We start from the raw sequence: 15,590 nt of genomic DNA on the forward strand, positions 1-15,590 counted from the left end.
AGTAGGCCAGAATGTCAGTCCATGTTGGAGCAGGTTTAGATACAGTCTAAAGTATAGATCTCAAAGTCTGTGCACAGAATTTAGCAAGGGCCTCGCACCTTCTGATGCATCAGGTAGGTGCACAATAGCATAGCCTAACCCTCTGTACTTTGGTCTATATTGATGCGGGACATAGACAGCCAGCTGATGACCAATCCATTAGTGCAATGGATGGCTGGAAGCATTTGTCTTTGCCTTTGCAATACCACAGAAGCAATGCATGGTCAATGTACAGCAATGACACACCTGTGTGAACAGCCAGGAGACCCCCCCCCCCCCCATGTTATGTTACATAGTTACATAGTTAGTACGGTCGAAAAAAGACATATGTCCATCAAGTTCAACCAGGGAATTAAGGGGTAGGGGTGTGGCGCGATATTGGGGAAGGGATGAGATTTTATATTTCTTCATAAGCATTAATCTTATTTTGTCAATTAGGAACATTCAGCACCCACCCGCTATCAAGGCAGCTGCCTATCATGTCATGCCCTACCTGCACAGGTGTGCTGGCTACTCAAATGATCCAATTAAGGAGGCCATTTAGTCAGCAGCAGCAGAAGTCCTGTGCCTGGACGCTCCAACAGCGGCCAGACACAAGCAGAAGCAGAAGCAGCAGAAGCAGCAGCAGCACCACCTTTTGTTTTTTGGCTGCAGCAGCAGCAAGGCCCACAGGGCTGGCTAGCTGGCTAGCCAGCAAGCAGGTAGCAATGAAAGTAGGAATCTTTCTTTTTAACCCTGTAAGGGGGTGGTGCACTGTACCCGAAGATACTGCCATATCGGGTCAATGCATAGGGCGACGGAAGCAAGCTTCGAAATCGGCCCCCGTTCTCAAAAATCCATTTAATATATGGTCCCCAGATAGGGGACGTATCAGATATTAAACTGATAAGAACAGATACTACACTTGATCTTAGCCAAAAGGCCGAGAAGCGATAACCGTGAAAGGGGCGGGCCCAACAAGGTGCCCTTCATGGGCACTATCACTGCTTGCTGTCAGGGAGGCTGCCAGACAATTTTCCATGCACACTCTGGGCTGGGGGGCAGTCAACCACCAGTACACACAGCAGAACCTAAACCCATACCATTATTGCTAAGCAGCAAGACAGGGGCCCATTGCACTCCCACGGGGCCTTTTTAAATGCAATCCATAACCCGGATTTGCCAGGAACCCTTCTTACTCCTCCTACTTGCATGTGACACTGGGCTTAGGATCTGCATAGGAAACACACACACAAGCACACACCTACCTTTGTTGCCTGCAGATGCCTCCTTGGCTGTCCCCAAACGGTATCAAACCAACACCCACGGGAAGCTGTAAGCATAGAGGACATGCCTGCACCCCATTGGACTTACCTGTGTGGGTTAAACCCGGGTTATTTGACAACCTATGGCGGTGATGGTTCTGCTCAGGCAGAGCAGTGCTGATGCTCCTCATAAAGCTGTCGCTGCTGTGAAGGTTCTAGGTGACATCACAAATCCCTATGGTTACATACACAACAAAGCTGGGTTGTTGTTGTTTACACTCTGCAAGGCCTGTGGAAGTGAGTGACATCATAGCACTGTAGTTCTGAGGGTTCTAGATGGATGCAACAATCTCCTGTTGCTTCTATGAAGGCCATAATAGACGACATCACCAAACAGCTCCATAGTCACATACACAGCAAAGGAGAGATGTTGTTTACACCTAGTGATGTCAGTGGTATTGAGTGACATCACAGCACAGTGCTAAGGCTCCTGGGCCTGGACACAGCAGCGGCTGCAATATCTCAACGGAGAATACGTTTATATATATGTGTGTGTGTGCGCGTATATATATATATATATATATATATATATATATATATATATATTTCTCCGCCGAAATCACTTTTAAACCCATTTCCACCTTTTTTTCCCTTCTCTTCCTCTTACTTTTTTTTCACGTTTTTTTACGTTTTTCTCCTTTTCGCCTCTTTTCTGGGCGTATTATTCTTCTTTTTCTTCTTTTTTTTCGTCTAATGCATACCCCATCAGTGCAGCAATGCTTATTCAATACCGCCAGCAGATGGAGACACTGGGGGATAATTTTCTAAGGATTTATACTGATTTTTCCTGTCTGAATTTGTCGCACAGAAAGTTGCAGGCCAAATATGTGTGACATTTCTGCGACTTTAGCTTCTAGAGCATTTTTACAACATTATACATAGGTGCTGAATACATAAAAAGCGACTGTTCAGCGACAGACAAGTCGCATCGGCTGAAAGTAGGCCAGAATGTCAGTCCATGTTGGAGCAGGTTTAGATACAGTCTAAAGTATAGATCTCAAAGTCTGTGCACAGAATTTAGCAAGGGCCTCGCACCTTCTGATGCATCAGGTAGGTGCACAATAGCATAGCCTAACCCTCTGTACTTTGGTCTATATTGATGCGGGACATAGACAGCCAGCTGATGACTAATCCATTAGTGCAATGGATGGCTGGAAGCATTTGTCTTTGCCTTTGCAATACCACAGAAGCAATGCATGGTCAATGTACAGCAATGACACACCTGTGTGAACAGCCGGGAGACCCCCCCCCCCCCCCCCCCCATGTTATGTTACATAGTTACATAGTTAGTACGGTCGAAAAAAGACATATGTCCATCAAGTTCAACCAGGGAATTAAGGGGTAGGGGTGTGGCGCGATATTGGGGAAGGGATGAGATTTTATATTTCTTCATAAGCATTAATCTTATTTTGTCAATTAGGAACATTCAGCACCCACCCGCTATCAAGGCAGCTGCCTATCATGTCATGCCCTACCTGCACAGGTGTGCTGGCTACTCAAATGATCCAATTAAGGAGGCCGTTTAGTCAGCAGCAGCAGAAGTCCTGTGCCTGGACGCTCCAACAGCGGCCAGACACAAGCAGAAGCAGAAGCAGCAGAAGCAGCAGCAGCACCACCTTTTGTTTTTTGGCTGCAGCAGCAGCAAGGCCCACAGGGCTGGCTAGCTGGCTAGCCAGCAAGCAGGTAGCAATGAAAGTAGGAATCTTTCTTTTTAACCCTGTAAGGGGGTGGTGCACTGTACCCGAAGATACTGCCATATCGGGTCAATGCATAGGGCGACGGAAGCAAGCTTCGAAATCGGCCCCCGTTCTCAAAAATCCATTTAATATATGGTCCCCAGATAGGGGACGTATCAGATATTAAACTGATAAGAACAGATACTACACTTGATCTTAGCCAAAAGGCCGAGAAGCGATAACCGTGAAAGGGGCGGGCCCAACAAGGTGCCCTTCATGGGCACTATCACTGCTTGCTGTCAGGGAGGCTGCCAGACAATTTTCCATGCACACTCTGGGCTGGGGGGCAGTCAACCACCAGTACACACAGCAGAACCTAAACCCATACCATTATTGCTAAGCAGCAAGACAGGGGCCCATTGCACTCCCACGGGGCCTTTTTAAATGCAATCCATAACCCGGATTTGCCAGGAACCCTTCTTACTCCTCCTACTTGCATGTGACACTGGGCTTAGGATCTGCATAGGAAACACACACACAAGCACACACCTACCTTTGTTGCCTGCAGATGCCTCCTTGGCTGTCCCCAAACGGTATCAAACCAACACCCACGGGAAGCTGTAAGCATAGAGGACATGCCTGCACCCCATTGGACTTACCTGTGTGGGTTAAACCCGGGTTATTTGACAACCTATGGCGGTGATGGTTCTGCTCAGGCAGAGCAGTGCTGATGCTCCTCATAAAGCTGTCGCTGCTGTGAAGGTTCTAGGTGACATCACAAATCCCTATGGTTACATACACAACAAAGCTGGGTTGTTGTTGTTTACACTCTGCAAGGCCTGTGGAAGTGAGTGACATCATAGCACTGTAGTTCTGAGGGTTCTAGATGGATGCAACAATCTCCTGTTGCTTCTATGAAGGCCATAATAGACGACATCACCAAACAGCTCCATAGTCACATACACAGCAAAGGAGAGATGTTGTTTACACCTAGTGATGTCAGTGGTATTGAGTGACATCACAGCACAGTGCTAAGGCTCCTGGGTCTGGACACAGCAGCGGCTGCAATATCTCAACGGAGAATACGTTTATATATATGTGTGTGTGTGCGCGTATATATATATATATATATATATATATATATATATATATATATATTTCTCCGCCGAAATCACTTTTAAACCCATTTCCACCTTTTTTTCCCTTCTCTTCCTCTTACTTTTTTTTCACGTTTTTTTACGTTTTTCTCCTTTTCGCCTCTTTTCTGGGCGTATTATTCTTCTTTTTCTTCTTTTTTTTCGTCTAATGCATACCCCATCAGTGCAGCAATGCTTATTCAATACCGCCAGCAGATGGAGACACTGGGGGATAATTTTCTAAGGATTTATACTGATTTTTCCTGTCTGAATTTGTCGCACAGAAAGTTGCAGGCCAAATATGTGTGACATTTCTGCGACTTTAGCTTCTAGAGCATTTTTACAACATTATACATAGGTGCTGAATACATAAAAAGCGACTGTTCAGCGACAGACAAGTCGCATCGGCTGAAAGTAGGCCAGAATGTCAGTCCATGTTGGAGCAGGTTTAGATACAGTCTAAAGTATAGATCTCAAAGTCTGTGCACAGAATTTAGCAAGGGCCTCGCACCTTCTGATGCATCAGGTAGGTGCACAATAGCATAGCCTAACCCTCTGTACTTTGGTCTATATTGATGTGGGACATAGACAGCCAGCTGATGACCAATCCATTAGTGCAATGGATGGCTGGAAGCATTTGTCTTTGCCTTTGCAATACCACAGAAGCAATGCATGGTCAATGTACAGCAATGACACACCTGTGTGAACAGCCAGGAGACCCCCCCCCCCCCCCCATGTTATGTTACATAGTTACATAGTTAGTACGGTCGAAAAAAGACATATGTCCGTCAAGTTCAACCAGGGAATTAAGGGGTAGGGGTGTGGCGCGATATTGGGGAAGGGATGAGATTTTATATTTCTTCATAAGCATTAATCTTATTTTGTCAATTAGGAACATTCAGCACCCACCCGCTATCAAGGCAGCTGCCTATCATGTCATGCCCTACCTGCACAGGTGTGCTGGCTACTCAAATGATCCAATTAAGGAGGCCATTTAGTCAGCAGCAGCAGAAGTCCTGTGCCTGGACGCTCCAACAGCGGCCAGACACAAGCAGAAGCAGAAGCAGCAGAAGCAGCAGCAGCACCACCTTTTGTTTTTTGGCTGCAGCAGCAGCAAGGCCCACAGGGCTGGCTAGCTGGCTAGCCAGCAAGCAGGTAGCAATGAAAGTAGGAATCTTTCTTTTTAACCCTGTAAGGGGGTGGTGCACTGTACCCGAAGATACTGCCATATCGGGTCAATGCATAGGGCGACGGAAGCAAGCTTCGAAATCGGCCCCCGTTCTCAAAAATCCATTTAATATATGGTCCCCAGATAGGGGACGTATCAGATATTAAACTGATAAGAACAGATACTACACTTGATCTTAGCCAAAAGGCCGAGAAGCGATAACCGTGAAAGGGGCGGGCCCAACAAGGTGCCCTTCATGGGCACTATCACTGCTTGCTGTCAGGGAGGCTGCCAGACAATTTTCCATGCACACTCTGGGCTGGGGGGCAGTCAACCACCAGTACACACAGCAGAACCTAAACCCATACCATTATTGCTAAGCAGCAAGACAGGGGCCCATTGCACTCCCACGGGGCCTTTTTAAATGCAATCCATAACCCGGATTTGCCAGGAACCCTTCTTACTCCTCCTACTTGCATGTGACACTGGGCTTAGGATCTGCATAGGAAACACACACACAAGCACACACCTACCTTTGTTGCCTGCAGATGCCTCCTTGGCTGTCCCCAAACGGTATCAAACCAACACCCACGGGAAGCTGTAAGCATAGAGGACATGCCTGCACCCCATTGGACTTACCTGTGTGGGTTAAACCCGGGTTATTTGACAACCTATGGCGGTGATGGTTCTGCTCAGGCAGAGCAGTGCTGATGCTCCTCATAAAGCTGTCGCTGCTGTGAAGGTTCTAGGTGACATCACAAATCCCTATGGTTACATACACAACAAAGCTGGGTTGTTGTTGTTTACACTCTGCAAGGCCTGTGGAAGTGAGTGACATCATAGCACTGTAGTTCTGAGGGTTCTAGATGGATGCAACAATCTCCTGTTGCTTCTATGAAGGCCATAATAGACGACATCACCAAACAGCTCCATAGTCACATACACAGCAAAGGAGAGATGTTGTTTACACCTAGTGATGTCAGTGGTATTGAGTGACATCACAGCACAGTGCTAAGGCTCCTGGGCCTGGACACAGCAGCGGCTGCAATATCTCAACGGAGAATACGTTTATATATATGTGTGTGTGTGCGCGTATATATATATATATATATATATATATATATATATATATATATTTCTCCGCCGAAATCACTTTTAAACCCATTTCCACCTTTTTTTCCCTTCTCTTCCTCTTACTTTTTTTTCACGTTTTTTTACGTTTTTCTCCTTTTCGCCTCTTTTCTGGGCGTATTATTCTTCTTTTTCTTCTTTTTTTTCGTCTAATGCATACCCCATCAGTGCAGCAATGCTTATTCAATACCGCCAGCAGATGGAGACACTGGGGGATAATTTTCTAAGGATTTATACTGATTTTTCCTGTCTGAATTTGTCGCACAGAAAGTTGCAGGCCAAATATGTGTGACATTTCTGCGACTTTAGCTTCTAGAGCATTTTTACAACATTATACATAGGTGCTGAATACATAAAAAGCGACTGTTCAGCGACAGACAAGTCGCATCGGCTGAAAGTAGGCCAGAATGTCAGTCCATGTTGGAGCAGGTTTAGATACAGTCTAAAGTATAGATCTCAAAGTCTGTGCACAGAATTTAGCAAGGGCCTCGCACCTTCTGATGCATCAGGTAGGTGCACAATAGCATAGCCTAACCCTCTGTACTTTGGTCTATATTGATGCGGGACATAGACAGCCAGCTGATGACCAATCCATTAGTGCAATGGATGGCTGGAAGCATTTGTCTTTGCCTTTGCAATACCACAGAAGCAATGCATGGTCAATGTACAGCAATGACACACCTGTGTGAACAGCCAGGAGACCCCCCCCCCCCCCCATGTTATGTTACATAGTTACATAGTTAGTACGGTCGAAAAAAGACATATGTCCATCAAGTTCAACCAGGGAATTAAGGGGTAGGGGTGTGGCGCGATATTGGGGAAGGGATGAGATTTTATATTTCTTCATAAGCATTAATCTTATTTTGTCAATTAGGAACATTCAGCACCCACCCGCTATCAAGGCAGCTGCCTATCATGTCATGCCCTACCTGCACAGGTGTGCTGGCTACTCAAATGATCCAATTAAGGAGGCCATTTAGTCAGCAGCAGCAGAAGTCCTGTGCCTGGACGCTCCAACAGCGGCCAGACACAAGCAGAAGCAGAAGCAGCAGAAGCAGCAGCAGCACCACCTTTTGTTTTTTGGCTGCAGCAGCAGCAAGGCCCACAGGGCTGGCTAGCTGGCTAGCCAGCAAGCAGGTAGCAATGAAAGTAGGAATCTTTCTTTTTAACCCTGTAAGGGGGTGGTGCACTGTACCCGAAGATACTGCCATATCGGGTCAATGCATAGGGCGACGGAAGCAAGCTTCGAAATCGGCCCCCGTTCTCAAAAATCCATTTAATATATGGTCCCCAGATAGGGGACGTATCAGATATTAAACTGATAAGAACAGATACTACACTTGATCTTAGCCAAAAGGCCGAGAAGCGATAACCGTGAAAGGGGCGGGCCCAACAAGGTGCCCTTCATGGGCACTATCACTGCTTGCTGTCAGGGAGGCTGCCAGACAATTTTCCATGCACACTCTGGGCTGGGGGGCAGTCAACCACCAGTACACACAGCAGAACCTAAACCCATACCATTATTGCTAAGCAGCAAGACAGGGGCCCATTGCACTCCCACGGGGCCTTTTTAAATGCAATCCATAACCCGGATTTGCCAGGAACCCTTCTTACTCCTCCTACTTGCATGTGACACTGGGCTTAGGATCTGCATAGGAAACACACACACAAGCACACACCTACCTTTGTTGCCTGCAGATGCCTCCTTGGCTGTCCCCAAACGGTATCAAACCAACACCCACGGGAAGCTGTAAGCATAGAGGACATGCCTGCACCCCATTGGACTTACCTGTGTGGGTTAAACCCGGGTTATTTGACAACCTATGGCGGTGATGGTTCTGCTCAGGCAGAGCAGTGCTGATGCTCCTCATAAAGCTGTCGCTGCTGTGAAGGTTCTAGGTGACATCACAAATCCCTATGGTTACATACACAACAAAGCTGGGTTGTTGTTGTTTACACTCTGCAAGGCCTGTGGAAGTGAGTGACATCATAGCACTGTAGTTCTGAGGGTTCTAGATGGATGCAACAATCTCCTGTTGCTTCTATGAAGGCCATAATAGACGACATCACCAAACAGCTCCATAGTCACATACACAGCAAAGGAGAGATGTTGTTTACACCTAGTGATGTCAGTGGTATTGAGTGACATCACAGCACAGTGCTAAGGCTCCTGGGCCTGGACACAGCAGCGGCTGCAATATCTCAACGGAGAATACGTTTATATATATGTGTGTGTGTGCGCGTGTATATATATATATATATATATATATATATATATTTCTCCGCCGAAATCACTTTTAAACCCATTTCCACCTTTTTTTCCCTTCTCTTCCTCTTACTTTTTTTTCACGTTTTTTTACGTTTTTCTCCTTTTCGCCTCTTTTCTGGCCGTATTATTCTTCTTTTTCTTCTTTTTTTTCGTCTAATGCATACCCCATCAGTGCAGCAATGCTTATTCAATACCGCCAGCAGATGGAGACACTGGGGGATAATTTTCTAAGGATTTATACTGATTTTTCCTGTCTGAATTTGTCGCACAGAAAGTTGCAGGCCAAATATGTGTGACATTTCTGCGACTTTAGCTTCTAGAGCATTTTTACAACATTATACATAGGTGCTGAATACATAAAAAGCGACTGTTCAGCGACAGACAAGTCGCATCGGCTGAAAGTAGGCCAGAATGTCAGTCCATGTTGGAGCAGGTTTAGATACAGTCTAAAGCATAGATCTCAAAGTCTGTGCACAGAATTTAGCAAGGGCCTCGCACCTTCTGATGCATCAGGTAGGTGCACAATAGCATAGCCTAACCCTCTGTACTTTGGTCTATATTGATGCGGGACATAGACAGCCAGCTGATGACCAATCCATTAGTGCAATGGATGGCTGGAAGCATTTGTCTTTGCCTTTGCAATACCACAGAAGCAATGCATGGTCAATGTACAGCAATGACACACCTGTGTGAACAGCCAGGAGACCCCCCCCCCATGTTATGTTACATAGTTACATAGTTAGTACGGTCGAAAAAAGACATATGTCCATCAAGTTCAACCAGGGAATTAAGGGGTAGGGGTGTGGCGCGATATTGGGGAAGGGATGAGATTTTATATTTCTTCATAAGCATTAATCTTATTTTGTCAATTAGGAACATTCAGCACCCACCCGCTATCAAGGCAGCTGCCTATCATGTCATGCCCTACCTGCACAGGTGTGCTGGCTACTCAAATGATCCAATTAAGGAGGCCATTTAGTCAGCAGCAGCAGAAGTCCTGTGCCTGGACGCTCCAACAGCGGCCAGACACAAGCAGAAGCAGAAGCAGCAGAAGCAGCAGCAGCACCACCTTTTGTTTTTTGGCTGCAGCAGCAGCAAGGCCCACAGGGCGAGCTAGCTGGCTAGCCAGCAAGCAGGTAGCAATGAAAGTAGGAATCTTTCTTTTTAACCCTGTAAGGGGGTGGTGCACTGTACCCGAAGATACTGCCATATCGGGTCAATGCATAGGGCGACGGAAGCAAGCTTCGAAATCGGCCCCCGTTCTCAAAAATCCATTTAATATATGGTCCCCAGATAGGGGACGTATCAGATATTAAACTGATAAGAACAGATTTTTTTTTTTTTTTTTTTTTTTTTTTTCTAAAGCCGAGGAACGTGCTTTCGATTCACCCAAAGTGCAAGAAAAAGTGCAAACGTGTTACACTAAAAAAACGTGCACAAAGGATGCGGTCTATCGCAAGCCCTTCTCCGATAGGAGAGAGGCCCCCCAACAAACCTTACCCTTCGCCTCCGGACCAAAAGGTACCTGCGAGGTTCCAGGTTCGATGTCCCTTTTCGCCGAAGCTACTAGGGGACCACAAATGCTCCCGGCATCCCCCTTGGCGTTAGCCAAGGTATCTGCCCGCAGAGCCGATTACGGTAGGTACCCTGCCAAAGCAGGAGTACCCGGGGTGTTTGCAGGGAGGTGCGGAACCTAATGGCCACACACACCTCCCCTAGACCGCCAGGAGGGACACCCAGAAGGGCTACCGCATCCTGACCAATCCTGTGAACACACAACACGCAAAAAGTGACACAGTGAGACAAAAAAGAAATAAATAAGTGAATGTGTGCAGATATACTGCCCGGACATCCGGCCGGATCTATAAAAATTTCTCTGATCCTAGCCAGAAGGCCGGGAATCAAGAGGTGAGTGCCACAAGGTGAAGAGATTATGGTGCCCGTGCTTCAACTCAGTGAGTCTATTCTCCCAGTGAGTTTCGGCACCTCGGGGTCACCACTCCCCGAGGCACAAAAGTACCTCGGCTCTAGACCCTCTCAGCCTCATGGCGAGACCCGGAGGGAACAGGTCACATCGGGGCAGCCGTCAAGCTGATTCCTCAGAACCAGCCCCGGAAAGCCCTGGTACACCTGCATCCTCCATGCAGCACCCATCCCCACCAGCATGAAAACTGATAAGAACAGATACTACACTTGATCTTAGCCAAAAGGCCGAGAAGCGATAACCGTGAAAGGGGCGGGCCCAACAAGGTGCCCTTCATGGGCACTATCACTGCTTGCTGTCAGGGAGGCTGCCAGACAATTTTCCATGCACACTCTGGGCTGGGGGGCAGTCAACCACCAGTACACACAGCAGAACCTAAACCCATACCATTATTGCTAAGCAGCAAGACAGGGGCCCATTGCACTCCCACGGGGCCTTTTTAAATGCAATCCATAACCCGGATTTGCCAGGAACCCTTCTTACTCCTCCTACTTGCATGTGACACTGGGCTTAGGATCTGCATAGGAAACACACACACAAGCACACACCTACCTTTGTTGCCTGCAGATGCCTCCTTGGCTGTCCCCAAACGGTATCAAACCAACACCCACGGGAAGCTGTAAGCATAGAGGACATGCCTGCACCCCATTGGACTTACCTGTGTGGGTTAAACCCGGGTTATTTGACAACCTATGGCGGTGATGGTTCTGCTCAGGCAGAGCAGTGCTGATGCTCCTCATAAAGCTGTCGCTGCTGTGAAGGTTCTAGGTGACATCACAAATCCCTATGGTTACATACACAACAAAGCTGGGTTGTTGTTGTTTACACTCTGCAAGGCCTGTGGAAGTGAGTGACATCATAGCACTGTAGTTCTGAGGGTTCTAGATGGATGCAACAATCTCCTGTTGCTTCTATGAAGGCCATAATAGACGACATCACCAAACAGCTCCATAGTCACATACACAGCAAAGGAGAGATGTTGTTTACACCTAGTGATGTCAGTGGTATTGAGTGACATCACAGCACAGTGCTAAGGCTCCTGGGCCTGGACACAGCAGCGGCTGCAATATCTCAACGGAGAATACGTTTATATATATGTGTGTGTGTGCGCGTATATATATATATATATATATATATATATATATATATATATATATATATATATTTCTCCGCCGAAATCACTTTTAAACCCATTTCCACCTTTTTTTCCCTTCTCTTCCTCTTACTTTTTTTTCACGTTTTTTTACGTTTTTCTCCTTTTCGCCTCTTTTCTGGGCGTATTATTCTTCTTTTTCTTCTTTTTTTTCGTCTAATGCATACCCCATCAGTGCAGCAATGCTTATTCAATACCGCCAGCAGATGGAGACACTGGGGGATAATTTTCTAAGGATTTATACTGATTTTTCCTGTCTGAATTTGTCGCACAGAAAGTTGCAGGCCAAATATGTGTGACATTTCTGCGACTTTAGCTTCTAGAGCATTTTTACAACATTATACATAGGTGCTGAATACATAAAAAGCGACTGTTCAGCGACAGACAAGTCGCATCGGCTGAAAGTAGGCCAGAATGTCAGTCCATGTTGGAGCAGGTTTAGATACAGTCTAAAGTATAGATCTCAAAGTCTGTGCACAGAATTTAGCAAGGGCCTCGCACCTTCTGATGCATCAGGTAGGTGCACAATAGCATAGCCTAACCCTCTGTACTTTGGTCTATATTGATGCGGGACATAGACAGCCAGCTGATGACCAATCCATTAGTGCAATGGATGGCTGGAAGCATTTGTCTTTGCCTTTGCAATACCACAGAAGCAATGCATGGTCAATGTACAGCAATGACACACCTGTGTGAACAGCCAGGAGACCCCCCCCCCCCCCCCATGTTATGTTACATAGTTACATAGTTAGTACGGTCGAAAAAAGACATATGTCCATCAAGTTCAACCAGGGAATTAAGGGGTAGGGGTGTGGCGCGATATTGGGGAAGGGATGAGATTTTATATTTCTTCATAAGCATTAATCTTATTTTGTCAATTAGGAACATTCAGCACCCACCCGCTATCAAGGCAGCTGCCTATCATGTCATGCCCTACCTGCACAGGTGTGCTGGCTACTCAAATGATCCAATTAAGGAGGCCATTTAGTCAGCAGCAGCAGAAGTCCTGTGCCTGGACGCTCCAACAGCGGCCAGACACAAGCAGAAGCAGAAGCAGCAGAAGCAGCAGCAGCACCACCTTTTGTTTTTTGGCTGCAGCAGCAGCAAGGCCCACAGGGCTGGCTAGCTGGCTAGCCAGCAAGCAGGTAGCAATGAAAGTAGGAATCTTTCTTTATAACCCTGTAAGGGGGTGGTGCACTGTACCCGAAGATACTGCCATATCGGGTCAATGCATAGGGCGACGGAAGCAAGCTTCGAAATCGGCCCCCGTTCTCAAAAATCCATTTAATATATGGTCCCCAGATAGGGGACGTATCAGATATTAAACTGATAAGAACAGATTTTTTTTTTTTTATTTTTTTAATTAGCCGAGGAACGTGCTTTCGATTCACCCAAAGTGCAAGAAAAAGTGCAAACGTGTTACACTAAAAAAACGTGCACAAAGGATGCGGTCTATCGCAAGCCCTTCTCCGATAGGAGAGAGGCCCCCCAACAAACCTTACCCTTCGCCTCCGGACCAAAAGGTACCTGCGAGGTTCCAGGTTCGATGTCCCTTTTCGCCGAAGCTACTAGGGGACCACAAATGCTCCCGGCATCCCCCTTGGCGTTGGCCAAGGTATCTGCCCGCAGAGCCGATTACGGTAGGTACCCTGCCAAAGCAGGAGTACCCGGGGTGTTTGCAGGGAGGTGCGGAACCTAATGGCCACACACACCTCCCCTAGACCGCCAGGAGGGACACCCAGAAGGGCTACCGCATCCTGACAAATCCTGTGAACACACAACACGCAAAAGGTGACACAGTGAGACAAAAAGGAAATAAATAAGTGAATGTGTGCAGATATACTGCCCGGACATCCGGCCGGATCTATAAAAATTTCTCTGATCCTAGCCAGAAGGCCGGGAATCAAGAGGTGAGTGCCACAAGGTGAAGAGATTATGGTGCCCGTGCTTCAACTCAGTGAGCCTATTCTCCCAGTGAGTTTCGGCACCTCGGGGTCACCACTCCCCGAGGCACAAAAGTACCTCGGCTCTAGACCCTCTCAGCCTCATGGCGAGACCCGGAGGGAACAGGTCACATCGGGGCAGCCGTCGAGCTGATTCCTCAGAACCAGCCCCGGAAAGCCCTGGTACACCTGCATCCTCCATGCAGCACCCATCCCCACCAGCATGAAAACTGATAAGAACAGATACTACACTTGATCTTAGCCAAAAGGCCGAGAAGCGATAACCGTGAAAGGGGCGGGCCCAACAAGGTGCCCTTCATGGGCACTATCACTGCTTGCTGTCAGGGAGGCTGCCAGAAAATTTTCCATGCACACTCTGGGCTGGGGGGCAGTCAACCACCAGTACACACAGCAGAACCTAAACCCATACCATTATTGCTAAGCAGCAAGACAGGGGCCCATTGCACTCCCACGGGGCCTTTTTAAATGCAATCCATAACCCGGATTTGCCAGGAACCCTTCTTACTCCTCCTACTTGCATGTGACACTGGGCTTAGGATCTGCATAGGAAACACACACACAAGCACACACCTACCTTTGTTGCCTGCAGATGCCTCCTTGGCTGTCCCCAAACGGTATCAAACCAACACCCACGGGAAGCTGTAAGCATAGAGGACATGCCTGCACCCCATTGGACTTACCTGTGTGGGTTAAACCCGGGTTATTTGACAACCTATGGCGGTGATGGTTCTGCTCAGGCAGAGCAGTGCTGATGCTCCTCATAAAGCTGTCGCTGCTGTGAAGGTTCTAGGTGACATCACAAATCCCTATGGTTACATACACAACAAAGCTGGGTTGTTGTTGTTTACACTCTGCAAGGCCTGTGGAAGTGAGTGACATCATAGCACTGTAGTTCTGAGGGTTCTAGATGGATGCAACAATCTCCTGTTGCTTCTATGAAGGCCATAATAGACGACATCACCAAACAGCTCCATAGTCACATACACAGCAAAGGAGAGATGTTGTTTACACCTAGTGATGTCAGTGGTATTGAGTGACATCACAGCACAGTGCTAAGGCTCCTGGGCCTGGACACAGCAGCGGCTGCAATATCTCAACAGAGAATACGTTTATATATATGTGTGTGTGTGCGCGTATATATATATATATATATATATATATATATATATATATATATATATTTCTCCGCCGAAATCACTTTTAAACCCATTTCCACCTTTTTTTCCCTTCTCTTCCTCTTACTTTTTTTTCACGTTTTTTTACATTTTTCTCCTTTTCGCCTCTTTTCTGGGCGTATTATTCTTCTTTTTCTTCTTTTTTTTCGTCTAATGCATACCCCATCAGTGCAGCAATGCTTATTCAATACCGCCAGCAGATGGAGACACTGGGGGATAATTTTCTAAGGATTTATACTGATTTTTCCTGTCTGAATTTGTCGCACAGAAAGTTGCAGGCCAAATATGTGTGACATTTCTGCGACTTTAGCTTCTAGAGCATTTTTACAACATTATACATAGGTGCTGAATACATAAAAAGCGACTGTTCAGCGACAGACAAGTCGCATCGGCTGAAAGTAGGCCAGAATGTCAGTCCATGTTGGAGCAGGTTTAGATACAGTCTAAAGTATAGATCTCAAAGTCTGTGCACAGAATTTAGCAAGGGCCTCGCACCTTCTGATGCATCAGGTAGGTGCACAATAGCATAGCCTAACCCTCTGTACTTTGGTCTATATTGATGCGGGACATAGACAGCCAGCTGATGACCAA

At 46.8% G+C, this 15,590-nt stretch overlaps 5 non-coding genes and 3 pseudogenes across 5 annotated transcripts; all 8 read right to left on the reverse strand.

Moving 5' to 3' along the window:
* Nucleotides 1-782: 782 nt before the first annotated feature.
* LOC130333072 (U2 spliceosomal RNA) lies at nt 783-973 on the reverse strand. The gene has a single exon (XR_008875433.1). It is a non-coding gene; the product is annotated as a U2 spliceosomal RNA (small nuclear RNA).
* Nucleotides 974-3,068: 2,095 nt separating this feature from the next.
* Nucleotides 3,069-3,259, reverse strand: LOC130333084 (U2 spliceosomal RNA). The gene has a single exon (XR_008875444.1). It is a non-coding gene; the product is annotated as a U2 spliceosomal RNA (small nuclear RNA).
* Nucleotides 3,260-5,352: 2,093 nt separating this feature from the next.
* On the reverse strand, nt 5,353-5,543 carry LOC130333096 (U2 spliceosomal RNA). The gene has a single exon (XR_008875455.1). It is a non-coding gene; the product is annotated as a U2 spliceosomal RNA (small nuclear RNA).
* Nucleotides 5,544-7,633: 2,090 nt separating this feature from the next.
* Nucleotides 7,634-7,824, reverse strand: LOC130332991 (U2 spliceosomal RNA). The gene has a single exon (XR_008875376.1). It is a non-coding gene; the product is annotated as a U2 spliceosomal RNA (small nuclear RNA).
* A 2,077-nt stretch (nt 7,825-9,901) lies between these two features.
* On the reverse strand, nt 9,902-10,093 carry LOC130333037 (U2 spliceosomal RNA). The gene has a single exon (XR_008875414.1). It is a non-coding gene; the product is annotated as a U2 spliceosomal RNA (small nuclear RNA).
* A 693-nt stretch (nt 10,094-10,786) lies between these two features.
* LOC130333045 (U2 spliceosomal RNA) lies at nt 10,787-10,946 on the reverse strand (annotated as a pseudogene).
* Nucleotides 10,947-13,047: 2,101 nt separating this feature from the next.
* LOC130333040 (U2 spliceosomal RNA) lies at nt 13,048-13,267 on the reverse strand (annotated as a pseudogene).
* Nucleotides 13,268-13,925: 658 nt separating this feature from the next.
* Nucleotides 13,926-14,085, reverse strand: LOC130333047 (U2 spliceosomal RNA; annotated as a pseudogene).
* Nucleotides 14,086-15,590: the final 1,505 nt, after the last annotated feature.

This window comes from Hyla sarda, unplaced genomic scaffold (genome assembly GCF_029499605.1).
Source record: "Hyla sarda isolate aHylSar1 unplaced genomic scaffold, aHylSar1.hap1 scaffold_398, whole genome shotgun sequence".
Classification (NCBI taxonomy): Eukaryota; Metazoa; Chordata; class Amphibia; order Anura; family Hylidae; genus Hyla; species Hyla sarda.